Below are 24,049 nucleotides of genomic sequence, written 5' to 3' on the forward strand. Positions count from 1 at the left end.
CCTGTTCCTGGGTTTTAATACTTGTTGTGATGGTTTTCTCACCTATGGCCAGCAAACAGCACTTTTCACCCAAACATCACTTTTCACCGTGGCATGACAAAAAAATACCATGGAGTATGTCCCATAGGGTACCACACAAGGGATAGAAGGACAGTCAACCTACCTGAGCATCCACTCAAGCAGGCACAACTAGATATTCCCCATCTTCCCAAACTTGAAACATGACTGTTCCAGGGCTCTCCTCAACAGCCTCTTTTCCACATCTTGTGGATGACATGTTGTGTTAGGTGCTTGCCTGAAAAGTTTTCTAAAAATATCCGGTCTTGAAGAAGAAAATTTAAAAGTAAAATTAAAAAAAAATCTCCTTAAGAGTGGGTGGAAAATGACCTTCTACAATAAATCATGAAGGTCCTCCCTAGATGATGTACTGCATGTAGTCTAGTAAGGAAACAAAGTTTCCATAATAAAAAAAAAAAAAAAAAAAGCATTAAGGTTTACTGCAACTTCTTTCAGAGTCAGTTGCTGGAGATATTGTGTAAGGAAGCTCTTTGGTGATGTTTCACAGCACTGTAAAATTGTATGACCTACTTACAGAAAGCTACCGGGTGAAAATAATATTCCAGCATGTATCTATCACACCATAACCATTGACTGAGGTTTTAGTCTTTTAACTGCCAGATGCAGCCTTTTAAACATAAAGAGGGAAATTGAAATGTGTAGTGACCTAATACTTGTTGGAGAATCCGTCAAGGTTCATGTATTATGCAGGACCTGGCAGTGATTTAAAATAGTTTTTAAATTATTGGAAACATTATAAATCACTTCAGCACAATTTGTGCGTCACATTTGCAACACTATTCTGAATGTTGTGTCAATATTTCCATCAGAAACTTTTTTTTTTTTTTTTTTTTTTTCCCCCCGGGAAATTTACAACTTGGTTAATGGTAAAAACATAAAAATAATTTCTTGAAACTGAAACTTGGCATGTCCATATCCCAGTTCAGGAAACAAAACACTGGAGAAAATTTGATAATCTGTTTGGCCATTTTGAAATTATGAGTGTGTCATGAAGACATAAGTAATAGCACAGAGAAAAATCATAAAAGTCTCTGGTTTAAATAATTCCATTCTTTCTTCTCAATTTAACTCTTCTCCTAAAAATAAATTTTATAGGATAATATGTCATTGGGTGTTGTGTTACAGTTTTTAACATATTCAAGAACCTTTTGTTTGCAGAGAGACTCCTATGGATCTTGACATTTACAGGTGTACCTGATATTATGTAAATGGTGAAGTTAAGCACGTGAACCTCTTTATACATGAATCATCGTCCAGCAAACTCAGATCCACTGTCACTGTAAATTATACTATTTTCCAAAATTATAACTTCAAAAGAGCTACATCATGGCAATTTAGTGCAGCTCAGCTTGAGACAGTGCATGTTACACAGAGAAACCTAAGTACCTGGAATGCCTTGGATCTAACTGAGGATGTCTAATATGTTGTGTGCATTTTGGTTTGTCATCTAGATAAGAAATATTTTTGGTTTATTGTATGAAAACACCCTCAAGCCTATATTAAAATATCTATGGAAAAGTAATAAGCCCATCAAGGAAGTAAGTGCAAGCAATAAAATTTGCACTTTAGTATGTCTTTTATGGGCAGATTTTGTGGGATTTCTCTCCCATAACTACTACAAACTGATGAAGTACAACTAACTCCCCCAAGGAGTAACAGGTGTCTAATCACTTATACGTTGAATACACCCATTTCACCTGTTAAAAAATGTCCTTAATATTAGAGAAGAGTATCTAAAGTCAAAATAACTTTCCCATGTATTCTTGTAGAAAGAACTATTTTGGCCCATTTCACTTTGTTCTATTAGTCTCTTTGCTTTTATTATATTTTAAATAATCTTATTTACAGGATTTTCACCCCACACACTCCCCCCATGGAAAAATATACATGATTGCACATCTACATTGTAGAGTATATAGTAAGCATATGCTTCTCCTCTAAAGTCCTTAGAATTATTCTGAAAATGCATTAACACTGCTATTTTTGGATCACAAGTGAGAGAAAGCAAGAAGTTAAGGGCTCTGCATTGTATGAGTTAAATTCAGTTCTCAAAAGTCAAAATCTGAAAATTGCTGTATGTATGGCTTTGGTGTAAGACATGCTGGAGACTACTGCTTAAATGAAGCCCAGACATGTGCAGAACAAATTCATCAGTGTACAAAAGAGAACACCAAATTAGAGTTTGAACACTTGCTTGAAATCAGTAAGAAAATTCTTGTGCATGAAATTACTGCCATATTAAGAATTTCCCTGTGAGGGCTTTAATCACTGATGCAGTTCCATTAGAACTAGTGGGGCTGTTACATATTTAGAAACAATTATGTAGTTGTCCATGTTGGTATAGTGACAGATCCCTATTTATCTTTGGAGCTGCTGGAGGGTAAAATCTTGGCCCCCATCAAAGTCTGGCAAAACATCTTATGACTTTAACCAAGCCAGGACATTCCTTCTATTATTACCACACATAACCATATATTTGACTACAGTCACCTGGAAATTGCATCCCCTGGCATATGCTGTTGAAAGAATTGACCCAGGGGAGAAAAGTCATCCTAAGAGTGCAGTGAGTTTTGTCCCAGCCTCTACAAGCATCCCAAGCATGTCCCTGCCTATGAGCTGAATGCATAAACTCTTTACCTGCACCACCTCCTCTGCTTAGCTCACCTGCCAGCAGCTTCCCTGCAACCCTAATCTTCAACCTCATATTCCTTCTGGACTAAAATAGCCTTTTTATTTTCTCTCTCTATTTTTTTCTTTTAATTTGTGATTTTTTTTCTCAGCCTTTTAGCCTTTTATATTTTAATTTAATCTGAAAGATTAATCCATGAAACTAAGTCTACTCTCTGAACACAAACAGAATGCTTCTTGGTTTATGTATGAGGATATGCATTGCTGCACACAACAGAGCATCACTGCCCAACTTAAGCACTATAGATTATATTAATATATACACTCATATATTTATGTACACACAAAGTGAGTAGCCTGTGGGCATATTTTCTGATCATTTGATGTCTCATCTATTACATTTAATAAAGTTGAATAATAGTGTAAAATAGTCTCATTGCTGCCATTTTACTGATTTGGGTGCTTTTTAATTCCTGAAACTAGCAGATTATAAGGTAAATACTATAGCAGTTTCAACTCAGGAGTTGTAATTGGCATAATACTGTAATTTGGAAATAAGTGTTTGTGGTAGATCAGCTGTCATCCCACAGGGATGGAGACAGTGACTGTTTATAATAAATCCCACATGTTCCTTTCTACTCTGGCAAATATACCACACTGCTATATCAAAGTACTTTACAATCCTTAATGAATTAGTTCCTGTAAGAGCCTTCTTAGGTGAGTGAGTATTATTTTTCTTGTTCTCCAACCAGAGATGTACAAAGTGTAAAGCAAAGTGGTTAGAAGAGGATGCTGGCCTCAGGAAAAATCTGGGCACCTGAGTATTGAGGGCTCTACTCTGGCCACAAGAGATCCAGTTTCAGGGGTCCTGTGCTAGTCGTGGAGAAGGAACTGCTGGCCTTTTAACATACATTTGAGACCTTAGCAGGAACATGTCTTTTTGCTGCATTAACTATGCTACGTGTTAAAGAAGCAAATGAATAGAATTTGGGAGTGCAAAGGAGAAGGCTAAAAGCAAAGAAAGAAAAAAAACAGGTGGCTCTTATACATGACAGTGTCTATAAAATAGTCTTTCATATACACAGTATCTCACAGTACTTGATGTGGAGGTTCTATTTAAGCATAATAAAGAATTAGTAAATGCTTAATAGATGTTTTAATAAATGGCAATCAATTGTTATGGGTCCAATGGGTCAATAGGGTTTTTTACAACAATAGCTCATCATCATCTGAAACAGCCTACCAATGTGTTTAACCTCTATATTCTTTACATTGAAACACCTGCTAATCTGGTGTTAAACCTCACAAATGGAATCTTAATATAAAATGTGACTCAAAACAAATTTGCTGGAGAAAAAAGGATTAGCACCTAGGCTCCACAGTAAATTGTTAGTTATAGCTGTACTGGATTTAAGTTTCTCCTTTAGCCATGTAAAAGGCACTGATATGACAGGAAGCATTTTGTTGCTGAGTGCAAGAGTGGTCTTTTTGAGGCTTAATCCCAAGAGGAGGGGCCAGATATATTGCTGGACTCTGTACCAACCAGCACCACTGAACTTGATGCAGCCTTGTGTTTTTATACACATTTACAGTAATACTTTGTGAGGGCTGCTGATGAGATAAAGCATGAAATTGAAAATTAGTAAAGATCAGTTCACTCAGAAGTAGTGAAAACTGCCATAACCAGGGGCTGCTCAGGTCCTTCTTGCTACTGTCCTGCTGCGTTTAGTTAGTCTGGTGAAAGGGGAGGATGCTGATGTTTGCAGGGGCCATTTTAACACCTCAGCTTGTCTTTGTGAGCTTTAAAGTAATTAACTCTCCAATCATTACCGGTTGACTTTGTCGACAGGTTTAGGTTTCCCTCCTGCTGTTCCCTTTGGGGATATTGGGTTGTCACTTTATGAGAGGGGGGATTCATTTTAAGGTTCACACCAAGTCCCTTTCACAGCTTCCCTACAGCTCATTGTGTTCTCCATACTGCTGGAATATTCTCTTGGTCTTTGTTTTAATGAACATGACTTACATAACTTTTTGCAGGTCCAACTGGACAAGCAGGGGGGAGGGAGAAGGGGGGAAGCTTCTCCAAAAAGGCAGGTAGCACACTTGCTAAACCCTTCAGATGAAAAGAGGGCCATCCTCAGTACTTAGAATCAATAAAAGAGACAGCAAAGGCAGTTTTGCTAAATGAAGTTACTTTGAGCTGCAAAAGGATTCTGACAGTCCTTAATGTAATGGAAAGAATCCTCACAACTTCCAGCTGTGATATGGGTGTACTATATTATAGCTCAGTTTTAGCCAGGGGAAAATTTCCAGATCTGTAGTTGTTGCAATTTTTTATTGATCAAAGATTGCCAAGAAACATGGAGAGAATAGGGTAGGAGAAAGCTTGACCATATTCCTGTTAATCCTATTCTCATTCAGTTTCCACTATATATTTTTAAAAATCCTATTAATAAGCTGAAGAAATAGTAATGACCAGAGAGGCTGCTACCAGCCACACAATTTGGCAACTCCTGCTGATACCCAACTCTTGGTGTACAACAGCACCAGAGTTCTAAGAAATGTGACTGATAGGCACAATGACCACTTTTCAAACTCAGTGGACAGTGAAAACCCCTACTGCAAAGCTGGTTGGAGGTCTTCGCCTTTGAACTTCTGTTTAGCATCTCCTGGCACACCAACATTCTCCCTAAGGGTGGGAAGTAATAATAGTAACAATAATAACAATAGCAACAACAACAACCAACAACTATTAATTATTATTATTATTATTATTATTATTATTATTATTATTATTATTATTATTATTATTATCATCCACATGGCAAATCAGCTCTGAAATTGCTGAGCCCAGGCTTAGAAAAACCTTAAGTCTGCTCTGCAATGTTTGGAAATTGAGCAAAATCCACTCTAGTCTTTTCTTTTTGCAGCTTGAACCAAGAGGAGTTTGACTGGTGTCAAGGACCACACTGTTATCTCCAGCTGGATTTTTAGTGGTGTCTGTATGATGTTTTCTTTACTTTCTTTGTTGGCAGCATTAGTTGTGAGGTTTCTTTGCTAAATAAAGCTCTGACTGCACAAACAATTTATTTCAGTCACTTCCCATAGCTGCCGGTACTGCAGCAACTCAAGCTCTGTTAGCTGGACTAGAAGGCCTGTCAGAGTCAGGTGGCAATACACCACATCATTTCAAATACCCTTTCAGGAACCTTTAGATCTGCTCAATGCTCCCTTAAAAATCACCACTGGCTTGCTTGTATTAGGGCTTCCAAGCTGACTAACTCTGGTTGTTAAAATTATCGTCATGCACAGAAGGATTTTGTATGAAATATCCTTTGGGAAGGAAAATCTGAGTGAAAAGGGATTTGGAGGGCAGGAGAGACTTGTTTTTCTGTGTCAGGTAATATGAAAATGTGAAGTAGAAGCTAGGAAGAACTAAGGTAATAACATATCAGTGTTGAAAACGTTGAAAGAAGAAAGTGGAAAACGTTGAAAGAAAATGTTGGAAAGAAGTGTCTTCTTCGTATGCATAGAACTACACAAACTGTCTCCTCAGGACTACACAGGAGAGGTAGCTGCTAATTTATCAAGGTGCCAGTTGCATTATCCAGCATAATGAAGCCCTTTGTTTATTCAATTAAAAAAAAATTAAAATAAAAAAACAGGGAAGTTCTACTTCTCAGCTGATGGCAGGACCTGGGCAAGCGGTGAGCTCGTTTCCCTAGCACTGGCCAGATCCCTTCTGTTATCCTGATATTATTCCCCTTTGTTATTCGATATCCCACAGTGCCAGCTAAGTCAGGAGTTGTCACACTCCTCACTGGTGCAGCAGGATACAAAATAGCTGGGGGTGGGGAGGAAGGCTGGAATGGTTAGGAGGTGGAAGGGAAAAGGCCTTTTTTTTTTTGTGAAAACAGTAGCACCAGCTGCATCCTGCAAGTCGCTAAATTAGCCAGTCAGTTGTTTTTCTTTTAATTTTTGTGTGAATTCAAGAATAGGTTGTGGATGTCTTGGCAACTCATGAATGAGGCTCTTTATGAAAGAATTCACCTTGCAGAGGGGCTGCTGTCAGATGCACAAGCCTCTTTCCATTAATTAAGCTGCAGAACATCCCCTCTTTTTTTTCCCCCATCCCTCTCAACGCCTGGATAATCAGACCCTGTGTCTTTCCATAACATCCACCACTGCCTCTCTCGCTCCTCACAGTATTTCACCCACTCTGTTAATTCTGGGCTGCCAGATTTTTTTTTGATTTTTTTTTTAGCACAGCTTATTGCTGCTAAGTGAGATATCATGCTGCCTGAGCTAATAACTAAGATGAATATTCTGCTCCACTGCAACTAGTAGCATTCTCAATGCATTATCTTCAGCTGAAGGGTGGCCTAAGAGCAAAGTTGGATATTTTCAAAAGCTCAGCTGGGAGTTAATCAACTCTTATTGTTTTTCGACAGGAGCTGGATGCTTAACTTGCATCCAGTGAGTCATCCCCCGGATTGTCACCCACACACAAACAGCCCCACAGAAGGTGCAAAGAACTTTTCAGACGTGCTAGAAATGACCTGCCATTAAAAGTGTATAAGCTAAACTGTATCAGCTCAGGGAGCGATTACAGATGTAATTATGCCTGAACAGACAGTCTGGGGAGAAAAGGTGGGTACCAGGAACCTCAGTCAACTCTCAGCTTTGCTGTGGACTGAACATGATGTGTAACTGCAACTGAATAATCTTGAAGTTTTTAGTGGGGATATTTAGATACTCATGTGTGCATTTATGAATTTACACACCTGCTTCAGGGAATAATCCCAGATCTTACAAAAAATGAGGAACTGACTACCATACCTTAAGTGTTTGTATGTTTGGGCTTAATTTTGTATGGCTAATTTAAAATCCCAGTCATTGGGAATAGAAAAATATGTGTATGGTATTAATGACAGGCTGTTATAAATGATCTGTTCATTTTCCTTCACTTCCAAGTAATGCTGAATGTTAATTTCCTGCAAATTAAGCAATCTGAAGTAGAGCACACCAAATAATTAATCTTTGGAAACTCTGGCCTGAAATAAAATAATTTGAAGTTAAATAAAGAGCTCATCTGTGGCCCCAGTGATCTTTCTGGGAAGCAAGGGATACATAAAAGAATCAAAAAGAAAGCAAATGCTGAATTACCTAACAGAAAAGGAATCTACAAATATATGTAATAATTTCCCACATTACATCATAAAACTAACTTTCTCACAAGTGTTATCATTGCAAATGCCAAGATGCATAGGAGACCTTTCAATTAGTACTAAAACTGAATAAGCAAGTGGGAAATTATTTGCATTGGACATATGCATTTTCTATTTTGGGGCCTATTGGCCTGTTTGGATTTTTTTAAGATATTATCAAATTATCTATTATACTAGAGGTCTCCTTATACTGAGAATTGGGTGTGACAGAATTTAAAATATCATTTAAATGGTAAACTAGAAATTCTCTTTATTAATTCAGGCAGCATATTAAAGAATGAGCACTCACAATAAACTTTATGCTTTTATTAGCAAAAGTTGACTTTTTAATGCAAGGCTGAAATTTGGTTAAAATTAAAACATAAGTAGAGTAGAAGAGTTATCTGTAAATCAAGAATATTCAGGAATATAAGAAAAATAATTCCATTCTTACTAGATCCAGGAAAAAGGAATGTCTGTATTTCAGAAAGGACAGTAAATAAGCCTACTAGTCATTTGTTTCTTTCAGAGTTTCACTTCTCTTATTTCTTTTCAATCTTTCCTTGGCTGCAAATGTACCACTATCCCAAGCTATCAGAGACAAATAGTCTAATGGGAAATAATATGGGTGAAGAGATTAAATACAATAGTGGGCAGCAGGATCCTTTGAGTTTTAAAGGCATGGCATTGTATGTACATGCCAAAAGCTCCTTGCCACAGTTTCCTTGTTTGTAAAATAGGAAAGATATTAGTCTGCCTCTTGATAAAGCTCAAAAACGCTCCTGTCTGTATAAATGCTGAGGATTATTAGAGAGAAGATGTTCAGCTTGGGAGTGGGGTTCTGAATAAAGTGATGAACCCACCCAATTTCAATTGCTGCATATGAGCTTCTTTCTTATAACAATTAACCTCTTAGAAAAGAATTAACACTGAGTTTACATGTTGACTCTATAGACATTGGGTAATTGCTTTTAAAAAAATCATCTATAAGTCCAGGAAATTACATTTCTCCTTTTGCTTCTAAAATTACAAACTTCTGACTTCCCAGCTGGTACTGCAAGCAATCAAAATCAGGTCTCTTGAGTGCAGTTGCATGACACACATGAACAACAATCTCATTTCATAAAGAATTAACCCAGCAGCCAGCTACGTTAACTGGCTCCAATTCATGCCACAAAGCCTGCCTGATCCAAGCACTGTAGTTCCTGTTTTACACAGGCAGAAATGTACTGGTGTACAGCAAACCTTTCTGGAGTCCTACCCTAACAAAGCTCCCTGGCAGAGGGAGAGTTTGGAATAAAGCACCAAACTGAAACCCAGAAGCTTTGGCTTCATTTTCTGTCTTTGTTACAGGCTGCCTAAAAGTAAGGCAGTCACTTAACCTCCCTGAGTTTTATCTTCTAACATACAGAGACAGTAATACCTCCTTTGGCTGTCTTTTTGATCTAGAGTATAAAGAAAGTGACATTATACCCCCCCACTCATCTCAGCTAAGACATCTAGGCACTACTGTGATTCTAATCAGTAACAGCATTAACCACTGTTTAAACAGAAGAACCTACTTCAGTTTGAAATTTCCTTGATTTTATCTAGTTAAAAAATCTCTTCATGATTTCTCTGATTTTTTTCCTTCCTTTTTGAGAGAAGGTAGGAAGAAAGAAGCGACTTGTTTTGGGTTGATGATTTAGTTCTGGAAGTGCTCCAAGTATAGGGTCATAGAGAAGAAACAGAGAACATAGATCCCAATGAGGAAAATTAAATTGGTAAATTTAATTTCTTTCATCAGGACCTCTCCTTAAAATGTGTTCTTTAGAACTTAAAATTAAAGATGATGTGTAAATGAAATTCCAGAACAAATGTGTAACTAATTTGTGTCCTTTTCCTCAGTGAGCTACCTTAAAGTGACATGAGGTTCCCTCAATACATTCCCAACATTTCATAGAGAACACACCTTGCAGTTGTCTGGTATTTTTTCTTGATGTTCAGTCTAAATCTCTCTCTCTCTAATGCGTTTCAAGCCATTGCAACCTTAATGATAGTCCTAAATAAGTTCTTCTTAGTGTTTACTACAAATGGTTATTTTGGGTAAGCAATTGCCATATTCCTCACTAGTAACCAATTAAACAACCTGTAGCCACTTTCCTTTCTGTTTTTAAATAGTTTTTAACCGAAAGATTTGAACAAACTCCGCCACATTCAGTAGTGCCAGAGACTGCCATTCAGAGGGTTTTATGCTACACTATCCTGTCTAGAGAAAGGTAATTCATACATCCAGAAGACAGGCTTTTCAGGCACATGTACATGTTTGTGTTTGAAACTTCTAGACTGACAACCCTTCAAATCCAGTTGCTTTCTCTTGGGACAGAAACATGAACCTTTATTTCTCTTTGATTTGAGAACTGACGCCACTGTGATCTCCATTATGAGTCTAGCAATATTAAAGTGTGTAGTTCTTTACAGGCAGGACTGACTGCTTGAGTTGAATGACTACATGTTGACCTTGGGGGAGCTTCAGGGGTATGTGTTTGTTTGGTTTTTAAATTCATTTTTTCCAGGTTGTGGAGAAAGAAGCTTTTAGACATTTCAAAATACATGTGGATTTAAGCAACAATTGATTTCAGGAGCATCTTATATTTTTCAACACTGCTTTATGAACTTATGAGGCTTAGTAGAGCATTTTTTTTAAGATCAAAAGATGTGATAGTTCAAAATATGCAATGAAGGAATAAAATCATTCCCTGCACACACCAAGAAGCACCACTACCTACCAGAATCCCCCGATAAAGGTTTCTTTAGCACAAGTCCAGAAAATTTGCACTCCACTATGCACATACTTCAGGACTGACAGGTGTCTGCCAGCAACAAAAGTCAGTCTTCTCTTATAAAGAATTACAATGCAGCAGAGCAGTCATTGCTAGTTCAGCAAGAAGGGAGGCTGTGTGTGATGTGCAGCTCAACTGAGGGGCATCAGAAGGACTCAGTAAGAGCTGGAGCTAGCAGGATGCTCAGGCCCCCAGCCTGTGCTTCTGCTTCTGCCCACCCTAGTCCCGTGGTGCACAGCTGGGCAGCAGCAGCCTGTCACTGTTCCAGGTACGAGGATTCTGTCACATGAGCGGCCCTACGGCTGTTTTTAAGAAAGCAGGATTATTATTTCCTATGGCTAGACAGAGTTAACCCTCCCCAGAGACAAATATGAGCACTTGTGACAGAGACAGATGAGTTACATCCATTCATGGAAAGAAAAACAATCTTATGATCATGCAACTGAATTGTTTCTAATTAATTAATGATCTATATTTCATACTGCTGAAGCAGAATCTGAGACACACTAGAAAAAATCCTTCACATGGCCCATCCTAATGGTGGCAAGGGTGTTGAGACAGATTCCTTTATTAACAAGATTTTTTGAGCTTGTAACTCATCCCTTAGTTTCATTCTCTTGTTGCTGAGCACACACAATGAGAGGCTGGTACCGTATCAGGGAGCAGCGAGGGTCAGCTGCTCCCTGCATCCCAAAAGCCAAAGGGTATCCCAGGACTGGCAGCAAGGGAGCAGGGAAGGCAAACCCCGATACTTTGACCAAAATTCAAACTCACCAGGCAAGTCTGTGGTGATGAGGTAGGTCCGAGGTCAGGCCCGGCAGGATCTGTGTTGGGTCTGGTGATCCTTGGCAGGGCTGTGGTGATGAGGCAGGGCCAAAGCCAAGGCCAAGCTGCAGAGCTGGTGTGGGCTGAAGCCTGGCAAAACAAATCCCATGGCCAGGACCAGGTCTGCCTGCAGCTGAGCTCCTGCTACAGAGCCCAGGGCTGAGCTGGAATGGGGCTCTGGGGCAGGGCTGGGCTGGGCTGGTGGGGATGCTCCAGCTGAGACTGGGCAGGGCTGTTAATGCTCTCCCAGAGAGATGCACTGTGTCTCCAAGTTTTCTTGGTAACTAAATGTCATGAGGAGTGCCATATATTGGCCTGCCAGATAGAGCAGGACTTTAATGTTACACAAATAATAATCTGATCCTACAAACCCGTGTATATGTCATTGAGATCTTATTACAGCCTGGGTAAGAGGATGCTGGGTGTTTGCACTGATGAGGCTATTTCAGTATGATAAGCTGCACTAAGTGGGCTCAGTTTTGCATCAGTGGAGTGTATTTGCATATTGCACTGCCAGGGAAAAGAAAACCTTACATTTTGCAAGAGTTTGCCACGCACAAAAATGTCACTGCAAATATCTGAGTTTGTGAGCAGCTCCCATGAAGGCAATACTCCATGGAAGGTGCTAGCAAGGGTGAATTAAAGGGTATGTGATATTTCCAGGATTTTGGATGCTCAGTGGAAAATTCATCTATATAATACTTTCAGGACTTTTTACAATATCCATTGCCTTTTGATTTATAACATTTCACATGGAAAAAGACTGGCAAATATTTTCAGCTATATGAATTCAAATAATCTTTTGAAAGAATCATTATTAGAACTGGCCTGAACTCCAGCCAAATATTCCTATTCTCTTTCACTTCAACCCTTGATGTATGCTTTCCCGTAGAAAGGAAGCCTGGAAGAAGGTTTTTTCCTCCCCTACTAACTGCTGATTTAATTTTTGCCTTTCACCAAGTTTGGTGTTTGTTCATTTGGTTTTTTTGTTTTGCTTTGGTTTTGTTTGTTTGTTGTTGTTGTTTTTAGGTTTCAATTTTTTTCCTTTTTATAGGTTTTGAAATGGGCAGAAGAAGGCAAAATGTATCTTATATTTTCAATTCTATGCTGTACTTTGAATTTTTGTCTTAGAATTTTCCCATAAGTCTAATGCAATCTTATTCCTAAATTAATACAATTGCTTTTAGCCAGGACCTTGAAAAGCTGGCACTACATAAGAAGACAACTTTTACATGTAAAACCAAATGACTTACTATCTCTATAAAATTGTAGAGACATGCTCATACATGCATATGCACACACATTTTTGGTGCAATGATATATGGTTTATATATAGGTTATTAAAATAATGTAAACAGTCTAAACAAAGCAGATTACCAGCAAAACGTGCAGTAACAAGTTAAAGATCACAGTTGTATTCTCTAAGTAAGTTGAGAAGAGTCATAACACGAATAATTTCTCTCTGCTTCTACAACACTTGTGTTCAACACTTTATCTACACAAGTGATTTAGGGGACGGGGGAGAGATCCTAAGGCTCTGAGATTGTTTCTCCAGCCAGATTCAGGCTGGGTCTTGTCTGGCTGCAGTGTAGACGCACCTTTCTCCGAGTCTGAGCGAGAGACTCCCCATATCCCTTCAAACAGCAGCTCTGACAGAGACACCAGTGTGGGAGAGGCCTTTAGGCATCTGTCGTGCCCTGGAATTTAAGCAGAACCTCTGATACATAAAGGAAGAGCCCGGTTGAAGCACTCATCCCTCCCTGGCCCTGCTGGAAATGGGGCGAGCAGAAGGGACCCTCCTGCGAGCCGCTCACCGGCAGGGCGGTGCCAGCGCAGAACAAAGTGTTACCTCCAGGCACCCCAGGGGAAGGAATTAATAAACAACCTCACCCACGAGCTGGGGCTGCAACAGTAACAAAAATGAAAGTGATTGTAAACTGTGTTAATGCATGGATAATTCTCGTAGCAAATAGAACAGAAGGCACACAAAACATTGCTTTGGTAAATGGTGTAGAAAAAGCCTGTCAGCTATAGGTGTCAAATATATCCTTTGTAGTTTTGCTGAGGTATTTTGCAGCAAAACAATCAAGACAAATATGCAGAGCCCAATTATGGGACAAGAATCTTCTTGCACTGTGGTGCTAGGAGTTCCCTGCCAGTTAGCTTTGCAACATTCAGGTTTTTTATACTGTGCTGGGACTGTCTGAGAGATCAGATCCCAAGTAAGACGCAGTCCAGCTGCCAGGTGTGTTTGTGTAGCCTTGAGGGCACAGGGGTTGCATGGGTGAAGTGGAATCACTTTCCCCACTTAAACTGTGCCCGTTGAGAAAGAGCCTGATGTTTAGTTTGTTTTGGTTTTTTTTTTCCTTTTTTCTTTCCTTTTCCTATTTTTATTTTTATTTGGCTGTAACAATGTGCTTCATTTCTGGCTGATCAGTTTCTGTGCTTTATTATTGATGACTCTGCAGTTGGACTCCCCAAGTGGTCATCCATCTCACATTGTGCACAAACACAGGGTCCTCTCCATCCCATATCCACCAGAAGGTGCTCCAGCAAGTGCTGAGCAACCTCATGATTTTGTCAGATCCCATAGGTTTGGAAAAATTATTTGCCGGACCACCAGGCAACAGGCAGCAGTTACATCTGGCAAGCCTAAATCCAAAATGGAAAATTATGGGATTTAAAGCCATCAGGGACCATTCCACACCACAGAGCAACTCTCTGACTTATTCCATGCTTCAGCACGGGCAAACAGAGAGATGAGGGCCCTGTCTGAGGGCCCTGAGAGCAGGCCCCCTCCCGGCTGTTCGGCTGTCTGGGCTCAGGGCCAGCTTGGAGCTTGCAGAGCTGAGAGCTGTCCCACTCCTTTGCTGGCCTTGGACACAGCCAGGGCTGATACCACTTCCTGTGGGACCTGCTTTTAAGCTAAGCCCCTTCCATCAGGCCCCATCTGAGCTAAAGCTCCTGCCGTGCTGCAGTCATGCCTGTCCCTGCCTTTGGACCCATTGCTTTGGACCTAAACCCTGACCTGGAGCTGACTTCCAGCCTGGTCTCAGACCTGCCTCTTCACCAGGAACCTGCCTGGTGTTCACAGGGCTGTGCCTGATCCTCGCTCCCCGCTCTGGACCTGCCTTGCTTGGCTCACTGGGGGCTGTGGGGCTGCTGAGACTTCGGTCCTGCCAGCTGTGTTGGTGTCTCAGCTTCCAGCTCACCTTTCCTTGCAGAGAGCCAGCTATGGCTGCCTCCTGACAGGCTGTTCCTCTCAAAATCTCCACAACTTTTAACGACGGATGATCTCAGCAAAAATATTAACCCATTTTCCTTCACAGAAGAGTAGAAATGGTGGATTAATCCAGGAATCAAACCTACCAATGATGATACTGAATCATGGAAGGAGAAAATGAACAGCCTTACATTGTTTCCACACTCCCAGGGATAAGAATGCTGGTCTGGACACCTTGGGAACTCTTTTTCTTAGATCTCTAGCTTTTCTCTACACAAAGTATAGAGGTGTCGTGGAAATCATTCCATGAATTCACAAGCAGAAGAAAATTACTTGTGCCAGCAGTGGCACTTAGAACCCTTGCAGTCCGGTAGGTCTTTCAGTTTTGTGCCCTTCAGCCCAATGTTGCAACTTGTATCTATCACACAGGTACCACAAACAGTATCACTGCATCAGCAAGCGGCATGAGACTAAAAAAATGTTAAAAAATTGCTCTTTGAACATCAAGTAAGTCAGAGGGGGTCTGGGAAAGATGCAGTCAACCCATCAGGATCTTTTTTTCTTCTTCCCCTTCTTTGCTCTCATGCCTTCCTCCCTCTGCCCCTGCTGATTTTGCTGGAGACTCGGCCCTGTTCCTGGAAAAATCTATTTGTGCCTACTGCTAAACTCTGCAGCAGCTGCTCAGACCTTTTGCTACCACTGTGTTGTGATGCAGTCATGATTTTACCAGAAAAGTGGTGTTCGCCTGCCATGAACCCGAAAGAGTTCAACACTGATTAGGAAGGAAGGCTGGCAGGCAGGCAGGCAGCATGACTGACTAAGCCTGGTTTCCTTAGGAACCCAGACTGAAAAAGTGAGAAAGTAAGAGCATGTGTGTTCTGGTAGGCAGTGAATAATCCATTAAAACTCTTAATTAAAAATTTAAACATGTGTCTGCTAATTACATCACCCTTCTTCTGCCCTCAAAAAGCAGCAAATGAGCATGGCTGCACACCTGCCTGTGTGTTTATTTCCTTAGGATGCTGCTCACTTGCTCAGCAACACAAATACCAGCTCAGGTAGCAGCTGCCATTGTAAAAACATTCTGGGGAAAAGTGATGACAAATATTTTCTTTTTGTTAATGAATGGCCAAACTGTTCACAGAAATCCTGCTCACTGTTGCCGCATGTCCTGAATTTGTTGATGTTTTTCACATATCAATCCTGATGCTACGAGCTCTCATCTCAGGCAGGGCTATTTAATGCCAGCAATACACACTTGGCTGAACAGCTACCTGAAGACCTGTGAAAAGAGAAAGAGATGGAGTAAATGTTTTTAAAAAGCAGGCTACAGGGATATGGAAATGAACATGGGCATTGTCTGTAACCTCAAAACCTGCAGAGAATGGGTCTGCCAACGCTCTGGAGCCCCTGGAGAGCTTCAGTCCTGCAGCGATAGTGCAGTGCTCCACATTTGGGGTGAGGAGCCTCAGCATGGTAAAGGGACAGCTCAGTTTTACTGTTATCCATGCAAATGGGCACTCCTAGGAAATGCTGCTCTGCTACCCCTGCTTCCCCCTCTGTCAGTTACCCTGCAGTGAATCTCCTCTGGTATACGTAGCTTCTTCAGCTGCTCGGAGTTGGCTGGGTTGCAGCCACTTGACATCAGGCCACAGCCTCTGATTTGGGAAGGCTGTTTTATTCACTGCCTAGAGGAGAAGGATCATGTTCAACATTGCTGTTGTTATTTATTACAGTCATGAATTTGGCAGGAATTAGCCAGATTCTGGCAGGTAGCGTATGTCTCTGTACATCAGCATAACTGTGCTGCGCTACAGTGGGTACACTGGGTGAAAAATCAATTCCCTGGTTTTTGGCTCCTGTCAAAACAGGCACAGGCCAGAGCAGGAGGGCATGTGTGTCCACTGGCACACATATGGACACTCTCACCAGATGCTCACCCAATATGCTCTCCTCAAGACCTGCCTTCATACCATGGTCCTGCTGTGGCACAGACTGCTGAACCTCTTAGGAAAAGAGCCCAGCTGGGATGTGGGTTTGTGTCCTTGGGGGTACTGAGAACCTCACTGGTGCTTCTCAAGGCCCTCCTCGATTTGACCTAAAGGACTCAACAGAGAACAAGAGACTCTGAACTCCGTGGATCACTAACAAAGCACTGCCTCAAGACTGAATGACCTTTGGAGGTTATCTTTAAAGCAATATTTTAATGCATTCACTGACTGTTTAAAAGCTTCACAGATGATGTCTTGGGATGACGTACTGGAGAAGGCTTCATTATCCTCAGGGGTACAGACAAGGAGACGGCTGCTCCACTGCTGAGTTTCCCATGTTGGGCTCACATTCATCCAAGATGGCTGGAGCCAGGCAACTCAGTTTAGGGGCTGCCAGAGTCACTGAGTGATTTTCATTGAAGCATTTCTTATTGCAGGGTAAAGATAATAATTGGCCTTTCCTTTTAAAATATGGGGGGGTTGTTAAAATCTGAGGTATATGTTGAGTTTAGGATGCCATGAGGCAAATCTAGGAGCTTATGAAAACCCCAGGCAAGGCTGTAAGGTTAATTTTCTCTAGTCAGAAATACTGGGGCTGGCAGGATTGGACTCCCATCACAAGGGAGGGAGCCCAGAGGTGCAATTCAAACTAAAGGTTTGTGTTTACAGGGTGTTAGCTCCCAGTCCCAGGGCTGAAATTCCCTGAAAGCTCCTCTCTGCTCCTTCTGCCTTTCCCCAAGTTGACAGGAGTGTGAGTATCTGCATGGTTTACTCGGTAGAACCCTGCTGGACAGCACTGCCCTGCCTCGTGAGGGTTGGGGAGGGGAGCTGGGGCGAGGGAGCAGTTCGGGTGTGTGACACAGGCTCAGCCACTCTGCTAAACACCCTCAGGTCGCTCTGCTGACCAGGCTGAGCTTTCTGTATTGCTTTTGCCCAGCTGGAAGACTGCAGTGGCAGAGCCCTTGAGGACAGCCTGAGGCACTTCACTTGTTTGTCCTCTCCAGCCCAGACTGGACGGCACAGAGTGAAGCAGAATGTTGGGGGCAGCCAAGGCACAGGCACAGGGCTTGGGTTTCTGCAGGTCAGCATCATCACCCTGTGTGCTGCAGTGGAGGAGAAGCACCCAAAGCTTACACCAAAACCTGTTCTGGGAGTGGGAGGATGCATCCACAGCTGCTCTCCCCAGACAAAGCTCAATTATGTTCCATTTGTGTAAAGAATGAGTGTGTTTAATCCATAAACAGTAACAACCAAAAAGTCATCTCATTGAGTAGCAAGATCATCCACCACTTGGGAGTACCCAGAACTATTTACAAAATGTTTTCATACTTCAACAAGGAAGAGACTGCATATTTCTGACTGCAGAGCAGAAGGCAATCCTGTAATAATGCCTCATCTTTACCAATCATTCCAAATTATTCACATGAAATATCCTGCTTTCTCTTTTGGACTGTAATGAGGCTCCTGTTGAACCAATTATTCACTAGCTATTCATGTATTGTCAAAAAGGAAATCGCAGAAGCTTTGTCATTAGTAATAAGATTTGATTGGCAAGGCACATGGCTTTGGGGCGGGTTTGCTTATTCCACCTTTTTGCTCTCAAGCCATAGCTTTCAGCTGGCAATTTCCACTGCTATAATCTGATGGAAAGTGATAAAATGCATCAGACTGCAGTACTCAAATGAGAAAACACTCCAGATTAGTAGGAATATAATTATGTTTTTCGTGACATTGATTTTTTATTTTCTAACTGATAAAAGTAAACAACTAAGGGGAGGGGGGGGAGTGCCAAAACCCAACATTTAGACTTTAGTGGGATAATTAACTCAGCAATTAAACATATTTTGTATGCAGCATTTGTCCTCCAGAGCACACAGCATATGTGACGTTTGTCCTTCATTCAAATTCTTGCTTCTTGCTTCTTGCAATCTTTTTATTTCAGCAGGAGTGGCAGCCGGTGGGAGTCCTGCACGAAGGCCCCTTCCATAGCACTTCCCTTTTAAAGTTGAGTATTCATAGCTAGGATTTGGAAGGAAAGGGGCAGCCAAACAGAATTGTGAAATGAGCAGAATTGAGAGGCAAGAGGTCTGTGCAACAGGCATTTGTGTCTGTTTTTTTTTGTCAGTGATGTTTGGAGGGGAAATAAACCAAGCCCCTTGTGATCTTTTCTGCCCTGTGTGCTACCCAACAGCTGCACAATTCTGCTGTGATTCTGCACAGGGCTGCAATGGCAAATTCCCTGTGCTCTGTGCCCATTTGATATCACTGATAGCACTGGGATGGGCAGGTTATATCCATGGAAAATTAAAGAACAAGAATTAAATCAAATTAAATCAAATTAAATCAAAGAGGCCAGTTCTATGGCTCCCTACTGGTGTAACAGAGTTGATTCCTCACCACTGTGTGAAATATAGGAAGAGATATAAGCAACAATGGATTGTTAGAAATCTCACTGGTCTTTTCAGCACAGGATAGTTCTTCCATCCTCAGTTCATCAAAGAGTGAATGAGTCTTCAGGGAAGCTGATTTTCTCAGATTTTCTCCCCTGTGATACAGAGGAGATATCCTCCTCACTGCCCCATCTTTATCTCTTTTAGAAAAATGAGGTCATTAGGAAAAAATTCCTCATCTAGGATAAATAAAACACACTCCTTGTGACTTTGTAGGTAGGATGAGCAAACACTGTGTCAGGCAGAGGTGAGCAGATCTGTCACGCTCAGGATGACACAGTACTTCTGCATGTCAACACAAACTGCGAAGCTGTAGCTGATACTGTGCAAGTTAATACCCAAGCACACTACAATTATCTTTTTTCTTTGAGACAACAATATGTGAGGCTTTCTTCAGGGCAGAACTCTGAGCCTCAGGGAAACTCAAATAACTTCCTATTCCATGAGACTCCCATGGCCCAATTTAAGCTGCTGCTGCTGCAGGGTAGAAGGGCTAACTTCTGAGCTCGCATAAATTTCTATAGTAAACACACTATGACAAGTCATTCCAAATTAATTTCTCCCTTTCCCAAGCTGAATTTGCTGGGTTATGTGCTAAAATCTTGTTTCTTGCTTTGTCCTGAAATGTTGTGGTGCATAATAAACATCAAGTCTCAAAAGGCTGTTTTACTGCTAATTTCAAGCAATGAAATATATCACGTACGTATTCACGTTACATGCAAAACACCCTGTATCTGGAGCACAAACTTCTACAAATCCAGTGTTCATCTTGTGAAATCTGTCACCATTTACGGAATGCAAAAGTTGCACTGACAAATGCTTTTTACTATCAGACATAAAATGTGTTTGTTATTGTACTGACCTTGGGAGACAAATAGGGAAGCTTTGTCCTTACCCTGCAAGACAGCCACAGCAGCTGGCTATGCTTTAGGACAGGCCAGACTAAAATAGGTCTGTCCGTGTGAGAGGCTGATAGAGGAACCCTGGAAATTGTGCAAGTTATTTGATTGCTATTAATAGACCCCAAAATAAGTAATATCTCTGAAAATGAACCCCAAAGTTAGATCAATGATTTAATTTATAATTCACTGATCCACAGATATGACAATGATCTAATGTTTTGAAAAAAGCTACTGTGATTGCTAACTGCCTCACCCCTTAAAAAAACCCAAACCTACTCTTTTTATAGAGCTAACTGGGGCAGGAGGTGTGTTTGAGCTCTGCCTTGTCCTCTGGAGGGACACGGTGTAGCCAGGGCAGCATGGCCTTCCAATCACTTACATTCGGTAATTACCACCACAGAGGAACAGCCAGCAAATATAGAGGGGATGAGGGAATGTAACTGTTCCCAGGGACCCAAAAAATAGGTATGTTCCAAGCAGAGCAATTTTTAAGTACAGTGAAGTGTTACTTCTAGCATGGATAAGAAAAATAATAAGTAGAATGAGAGGTGATTTTCAAGCTGAACCTTTCTTGAAATATTCTCTCATATGCTGTTATTATTCCACAGTAATGCTTCTTTTAGGGCAATATTTTACACCAATGTTACCATCTCCATGGCACCACAGGCAGGGAGGCTTTCTGAGCACACAATTTCTCTCACACTCAGTTTAGGAGCTCTTCCATTTTTTTATGCATTTACACTGCACTACTGACTTGAGATATTTGATCTAGAATAATGATAATGATTTGCTTTTCTTCATTCCAGCCCTTACTCAATCCCCTTTACAAATGTCACTCGGGAGTGCCAGGGCCTTGGGAAGCAGAAAGCCCAGCCAAAACTTGCCTGTGAGTACCTGGCAAAGTGAGGGCCTGAAGACAGATGCACTCAATCCTTCTCTCACTTGAGAGGCAGCTCAGGTCGACATGACTCTAAACTTTGGAGAAGATCTGCCTGCTAAGCTACAGCACATTTATGATTTGCGGGTTTCAAGTTTGACTTGGCTTCATTTTTTAACTTTTGCGTTTGGCAGCTGACGGCTATTAACTGTCACACTCCAATAACCAGGGGGTAGTTAGAACAGCATTAAATATTTGCACTGTGCAGCAAAAGGCTATACTTCATCTCAGCACACATGAATCCCATGCTCTTTTCACACTGGAAGAAAACCCACCTTATTGCTATTCAAATCTATCCGTCTCTCTTCCCATACTGCCATTACACATGCAAGGCTCGTCAGTGTCACTGACACAAAAAACCCCTCATGCTTCATGCCAACACCAGTGACACCTGAAAAAAACCCCCAGACACAAAAGAATTACTGTTTTAAGAATTTTGTTTATTTGGTCTTCATTTTCTAGTAAGGTCACTTACTCTACATATTTATAAAAGTATTTCTCCTGCCCTGCAAGGCTGCATGTTTTCTTTCACAAGAGCAACTTACAGATAATCCTGTATGAAAAATATCAGTTTTGGTAATTGAGGTTTGTCCATTTTGTATATCCCTGGTTAAATTATGAAGCTTTGTTTTGAAGACAATTTTTTCCCCCTCCTCATCTAAACTGCTAGAGTCTAATCTTTTAGGAAATATCCTATATAGGCACTCCTTGTGGTCCGCTTTTAAAAAAGCAAAATTTATTTTGGCCTCTGCAGGAAGCATTTAAAGCACATAATGAATAATGTTTGACACAGGAGTCAGTTAGCAGTCATTTTAGATTAATAACACTGCCCAGAAAAAAAACCTTGCAGGGGATTAGACCAAGGGAAAGATGCTTAGGCAATAACCTCTGAGCCAGCTGGTTGCTGAACTATTCACAATAGACATAACTATCTCTGAAGGTCTTAAGTGTGAGAATTATCTCTGGGAAGAGAACAATGAGTTAGTGAGATATAAAACAATAGTCTCATGCTCTAACACAAGCAGTTAGCGCTGCACATGTCCTCAGTTAATCTGCAAGACTTTCAGACAGTAGCAGTTGGTGCCCAAATTAAGACTTCCTCTTTCCCTTTGATCTTATGTAAAAACTAATGAATTGTATAATCTCCAACACCTCTGAAATCCCGCTGGTTAAAGGGAAACTCTCCCTACCTTTCCCATGCCTGTCTCAATTCGCTAAATGGGAGCTATATTTAACAGCAGGCCAATCACATGATCACTGAAAAGGAACAGCACAAGGATCTGTAATCCTAATGCTCTGGAGCTGTGATTGCTATAAATCCTTTGCAGAATGATTTCCTTTAAATCCCAAACATGTCATCACACTTTCAATTAACATTTCTTTATGAAAACTGTGGATAAGACCCTTTAAATTAAAGATTGTTCCCAGACTTGTCATCTTAAAACAGTGTGCATTTCTATTGTCATTTTCATGTAGCATATTTTATTTCACTTTCATAAAAGTAAAGCTTTTTACTTCCCTTTTTCCCTCCTTTCCCTCTCCTATCTTAGCCCTCACACAAGTAGTAACAGCTAGTGCTATTTTTCAAGGGTAAATAAATAGCTCTATGTTAGTTCACACACAAAATAGAGCATTCAAATATTCAGAAAACCAGCAATAAACACAGGCAGAGATGTGGCTGATACTGCCTTACTTGAATTATTCTTACCACTTTCACTTCTCAAGTTTATCATCTAATTGAGCTCATCATCTTTACAGATAGAAAGGGATTGAGAAGAAAGTGATTTGCCCAAAGTTACACAGTGGATCACCTGCAGAAACAGAAGCACAATCTTTATTTCCTGATTCCCAGCTCATCATTCTGTTCAGCTACTTAGCATGTGGCTTTCAGAATACTGGGCCTGCTTCCTTGCCTGTTAATCTGAGCAGCATTGCTATCTACTTGGTATTAAAACAAGTCTAAAATGCTCAATGCTGGGCTCAGGAGATGCAGTTTTATTTCCAGCAAAAGGAAAGTTTTATACAAGTGAGGGATGCTTTGGCTGTTGGCTAGTGGGAAATGGATTTCCAATATTTGTTTTCCTGACAGTAACCCAGGTAAAAATGCTGTGTTTGAATAATGGCTTAAATTCAGTGACAAGAATCACCTCTGTCATCCCATCTGGGATTTGAGACAGTGGCACACAGCTCTGGCAGACAACTCTTTCAATGTTTTGCAGAAAGCCCAGTTTTCTGGGCACACCTCTGCATGGAATAAGCTGGAAGACAGAGGAAGACTGCAAGAGAGAATATTAAGGGTGACAACATTAGCCATTATATAGATAAACCCCCCTTCAGCAGTAAGAAGAAGGCAAAGAACACAGATCCTGAAAAAAATCCAGAATTAAATTGTCAGGCAATTTGACAGCACAACCTGAAATTATTCAGCATGATTTAGCAAGATTTAGCAATATGTTTCTAAGTATCTATATAGCATCCAAAAACATCCATTGACAGGTATTGGAGAAATAATGAATGGCTAAATAGAGCAGGTCAGACACTCTGACGCCCTTCTGTGAATTGGGTAGTAGTTTATTCCTCAACTGCTCCCACTGGCTTCCAATTATGCTTTGTAGCTGACACTCAAAGCCAAATGTCAGTAGCCCAAGCTCATTGAACAGATCAGTGCAAAAGCTCAGAACAAAACCTCTGACTTGACTCTCTTGCATCCTGACCTGAAAACAAGAAATAGAGGAAGGCTGAAAGGCAGGTGGAAAGAAAGGAAAAGGAAAAGGAACAGGAAAAGGAAAAGGAATAGGAAAAGGAAAAGGAAAAGGAAAAGGAAAAGGAAAAGGAAAAGGAAAAGGAAAAGGAAAAGGAAAAGGAAAAGGAAAAGGAAAAGGAAAAGGAAAAGGNAAAGGAAAAGGAAAAGGAAAAGGAAAAGGAAAAGGAAAAGGAAAAGGAAAAGGAAAAGGAAAAGGAAAAGGAAAAGGAAAAGGAAAAGGAA

At 40.8% G+C, this 24,049-nt stretch overlaps 1 long non-coding RNA gene across 1 annotated transcript; it reads right to left on the reverse strand.

Annotated features, from left to right (window-relative positions):
• Window positions 1-43: 43 nt before the first annotated feature.
• On the reverse strand, window positions 44-23,603 carry LOC117244661. The gene is made up of 3 exons (XR_004498161.1): window positions 21,339-23,603; window positions 11,510-16,065; window positions 44-322 (listed from the first exon to the last, which is right to left on the reverse strand). It is a non-coding gene; the product is annotated as an uncharacterized LOC117244661 (long non-coding RNA).
• Window positions 23,604-24,049: the final 446 nt, after the last annotated feature.

This window comes from Parus major, chromosome 6 (assembly GCF_001522545.3).
Source record: "Parus major isolate Abel chromosome 6, Parus_major1.1, whole genome shotgun sequence".
NCBI lineage: Eukaryota > Metazoa > Chordata > Aves > Passeriformes > Paridae > Parus > Parus major.